Here is a 4,828-nt window from a genome sequence, read left to right as displayed (position 1 = left end):
CGTTTTTGGCAGGATTCGAACCTGCGCGGGGAGACCCCAATGGATTTCTACTCCATCGCCTTAACGACTCGGCCACAACAACTGACTGTAAGTTTTGTGCAAATAATCTGTATGAAAGTTTTCAAGGTGTCCCACAGCAAATTCCTGGTATTCTGCAATGCACTTTTTAAAAATAATGTTTTTTTCAGCAGGCACATTCTCTCCTAAAAACAGAAATTGCATGAGTATATCTCTAGTTTGGAAAAGGATAGGCTTTCATGCATACTCTCATGTGGCACTCAAGTTTTTGGGACCCTATTGCACTCTGTTTTCGTGCTGCTTTTAGTCTATTGCCCATATTACAGAAGTCTACCATCTTTGAGTATTTGAGGCTCCTTTGTAAGTGCTTTATCTTTTTTACTTGAAGAGCTATATAATAAAGGGGTCAGGGAAAGATTGCATTTATGGAAGATAAAAGAAGGCACACTTGTCTCACCAAATGCCATAGAGAAACCTGATGTTTTACTCATGTTATCCTTAGTTTGTTTTTGTTAGACCTTGCATTCTTAAGGTGGCCTCAACCCTACCTTATTGCTTTTCACCTAGGCATTTTGCTGTATCTTTTTGTTGGCCTTAGGACTCTGATCACTTTATCGCTACTAATCAGTGCTGAAGTGCACGTGCTTCTTCCCTAATCATGTGTGTAATTGGAGTATACCTGACTGACAGATTTAATTTACTTGAAAGCCCCTTGTAAAGTGGTATACCATATACCCAGGGACTGATTGTGCCGCTCAAAGAAGTAGCATTTCAAACCTGTCTCAAGCCTGCTACTGCAGTGCCTGTGCTGCAGTGTACTGCCACTTCGACTTGCCATTTAAAACTACTTGCCAAGCCTTAAACTCCAATTTTATTACATATAATTAACCCCTAAGGTAGGCCCTAGGTAGTCCTAGGGGCATCATGCTATGTAAGTAAAAGGTAAGACATGTACTGTAGTAGTTTGCATGTCCTGGTAGTACCAAACAGTCTATTACATTTTTCACTGCAGTGAGGTCTGCCCCTCTCATAGGTTAGCATTGGGTATTCCCTTATACTTTTTGGGGGGTAATTCCATATCAGAGAGGAGAAGCTTTATTTATTTATTGATAAATCCTATTTACTGGTGAGGTTGGATTTAACTTTACTATTTTATAAATGCCATTTTTAGAGAGTGAGCATTTCTCTGCACTTACTGCTCTATTTGCCTGAAAACCTGTCTCCAATTGACGTCTGGATTGGGCTGCGAGACAGCTACATTTGTGCATTCCCTCTAGACAGCCACAACACAGGTCACTCAACTGCAACTGCATTCTGATTGGCATGGGGGAGAGCTCCATTCCCCCCCACCGCAAATAGGTTCAAGAACGATAATTTATGTCAGTAGGTACAATATAGCTAGATCTTATAATCATGTGTGTTTATATAATTTGTCGTTAGATCGTTTAAATATTTTAAAGGATCTGTTTTTAATAGACATTTTACAAAAACAACTGGTACATTTGGTAATTCTGTAAAAGAAAAACCCAACTGCCGTGACATTGCCAACCACAATGCCGTGACTCGGATTCGACCGAGGTTGCTGCGGTCACAACGCAGAGTACTAACCAATTTACGATCACGGCAAGCTACTTGGGCTCAATAACATACAGTGACATGGAGAATTTATAATTCGGAACACTCAGGGAAGGATGTATGACGTTACAACGCATACTTTTACCATGCCTACCTTTACCACGCAATTTTTACAACGCAGGATCCATTACAACGAAGTACCATTACAACGCATATATTTACAACGCAGATACCTTTACAACGCATACCATTACAACGTAAGTATTAGTAAGTATATAATATTTTTTGAAATGTAAATGAATTAAAATTAATTTAATTTAATTTAATTTATTTAATTTAATTTAATTTATTTTAATTAATTTAATTTAATTTCATTTAATATATTTAATGTAATTTAATGTAATTTAATTAAATTAATTTAATTTAATTTAATTTAATTAATTTAATTTATTGTAATTTAATTTAATTAATGTACTTTAATTTATTTTAATTTAATTAATTTAATTAAATTAATTTAATTTAATTTAATTTAATTTAATGTAATTTAATATAATCAATTTATTTTAATTGAATTTAATTAATTTAATGTAATTTAATGTAATTTAATTAAATTAATTTAATTTAATTAAATTAAATTAAATTAATTTAATTTAATGTAATTTAATTTAATTAATTTAATTTATTGTAATTTAATTTAATTAATGTAATTTAATTTATTTTAATTTAATTAATTTGATTTAATTTAATTTAATTTAATTAATTTAATTCAATTTATTTTTATTTAATTTAATTTAATTATTTAATTTAATTTAATTTAATAATTTATTTTTATTTAATTTAATTTAATTATTTTATTTAATTTAATTTGTCCTGTACCCCTTTACCCCAAAAAACTAAAACTGACCCTGAACCCTAAAAATACCCCTTTACCCAAAAACTGAAAACTGAACCTGAACCCTAAAAATACCCCTTTACCCAAAAACTGAAAACTGACCCTGAACCCTAAAAATACCCCTTTACCCAAAAACTGAAAACTGACCCTGAACCCTAAAAATACCCCTTTACCCAAAAACTGAAAACTGACCCTGAACCCTAAAAATACCCCTTTACCCAAAAACTGAAAACTGACCCTGAACCCTAAAAATACCCCTTTACCCCAAAAACTGAAAACTGACCCTGAACCCTAAAAATACCCCTTTACCCAAAAACCCAAAACTGACCCTGAACCCTAAAAATACCCCTTTACCCAAAAACCCAAAACTGACCCTAAACCCTAAAAATACCCCTTTACCCCAAAAACTGAAAACTGACCCTGAACCCTAAAAATACCCCTTTACCCAAAAACCCAAAACTGACCCTGAACCCTAAAAATACCCCTTTACCCAAAAACCCAAAACTGACCCTAAACCTTAAAAATACCCCTTTACCCCAAAACCCAAACTTATAATATTTTTGATAAAATTATATACTTAGCAATACTTACGTTGTACTGGTATGCGTGGTAAAAGTATCTGCGTTGTAAATACATGCGTTGTAATGGTACTTCGTTGTAATGGATCCTGCGTTGTAAAAATTGCGTGGTAAAGGTAGGTCGTGGTAAAAGTTGCGTGGTAAAGGTTGTATACCCTCAGGGAACTCCTGTGATAGGCTGAATGTGTTCATTGCTTCCTCATTCCTTATACAAAGGCTTTGTCTCCTCAGTGGTTGATAGGCTGAAACCGTTTCCTGGCCGCCTGCTTGTGAACTGCCAGAAGACAAAGATCACACATACACTTGTGGGCCTGTGATGGGACACCAATGCAGAGAAACACACCTGGCGCAGATCTTCTATTCTGTCTATTAGACCTGCATCTCCCCTGTACCTCCTCAAGCCATCTGTATGTGAAGCAAGAAAGAGTTAAGGAGCGGTCCATCTACACTTTTATAGGGAGGATGCTGCCGTGAGCTCCTCCCAGCTAATCACACAAACAGCAGTAAAGCAAGATAACTACACAGTTAGGGGGGACTGCATGGTTAGGTTTTTGAGGAATTATTGAAACTGACCTCAGTGACCCATGATCAGAGCTGTGGCTAATGACTGCGTGCCCAATTATGATGAAGCAAGCACCATGGCTCGTAGGGGCCCCACAACACGCTTTTCTTAGCTCATTCAATTAAAGTATAAACCTCTGCCATGTATGAGTGGTAAAGGCTTGTTAATTTGGTTTCTTTTCCAATTCACGTCTGACAACAAGATGAAGGAACATTGGGGCATCAGAAGCTTTGGAAAGTAGCCACCAACCTCAGAGAAAGAGAGAAAGAGGGAAAAGGCAGTATGAGGTGTGGAGAAAACAGCAGCAGGTACAAGGAGCTCAAATGAGATTAATGGCGCCTAAATAGAGCACGTAAAGGAACTGTTACAAATCTAAGAAAAGGGAAAGAAAGACTAGGAAAAAAACACGGAAAGAGCCTGTAGATAAAATTCTCTTCCTGGGACAGCAGGCTAAGAGAAATTACACAGGGAGCAGTTAAGCTTGTAACACGGGGAGAATAGAAAAGAAAATGCAGTTTTATGAAGTGTGTTTGCCTAATCCAGCAAGCACTTTTGTTTTATTTTTCTATTTGCTTCTTTTATTGGTAAAGTAAGTTTCAAGTGCATGAATGGTATGACTGAGAGAGCCAGGGTATAATAATTTGAAGTGTTTGCACCAGCGCTAATGTAGGACGAGAGTTATAGCAAAGATATGAAAGGGGTCGCGATAATAAATATGTGAAAGGGCAATAGTGACACCAAAATAAGCCACCTATTTATAAAACTGACATGGAAGAAATTCTAAAGGTTAACTTCCGAAATTGTAGCCGATGTTAAAAAGTTTCTCATTGTTGTCAGGATTCGAACCTGCGCGGGGGGACATCAATGGATTTCTAGTCCATCTCCTTAACCACTCGGCCACAACAACTGACTGTAAGTTTTGTGCAAATAATCTGTATGAAAGTTTTCAAGGTGTCCCACAGAAAATTCCTGATATTCTGCAATGCACTTTTTAAAAATAATGTATTTTTTCAGCAGGCACATTCTCTCCTAAAAACAAAAATAAGGCTACATCTTATAATCATGTGTGTTTAAATAATTTGTCGTTCGATCGTTTAAATATTTTAAAGGATCTTTTTTTAATAGACATTTTACAAAAACAACTGGTACATTTGGTAATTCTGTAAAAGAAAAACCCAACTGCCGTGACATTGCCAACCACAA

General features: G+C 35.7%; 1 non-coding gene across 1 annotated transcript; it reads right to left on the bottom strand.

Annotated features, from left to right (window-relative positions):
• On the bottom strand, positions 1 to 82 carry TRNAS-AGA (transfer RNA serine (anticodon AGA)). Its single transcript has one exon. It is a non-coding gene; the product is annotated as a tRNA-Ser (tRNA).
• Between the last annotated feature and the right edge of the window lie 4,746 nt (positions 83 to 4,828).

This window comes from Lissotriton helveticus, chromosome 12 (genome assembly GCF_964261635.1).
Source record: "Lissotriton helveticus chromosome 12, aLisHel1.1, whole genome shotgun sequence".
Taxonomy (NCBI): Eukaryota; Metazoa; Chordata; class Amphibia; order Caudata; family Salamandridae; genus Lissotriton; species Lissotriton helveticus.
This window is presented reverse-complemented; position numbering and strand designations above follow the sequence as displayed.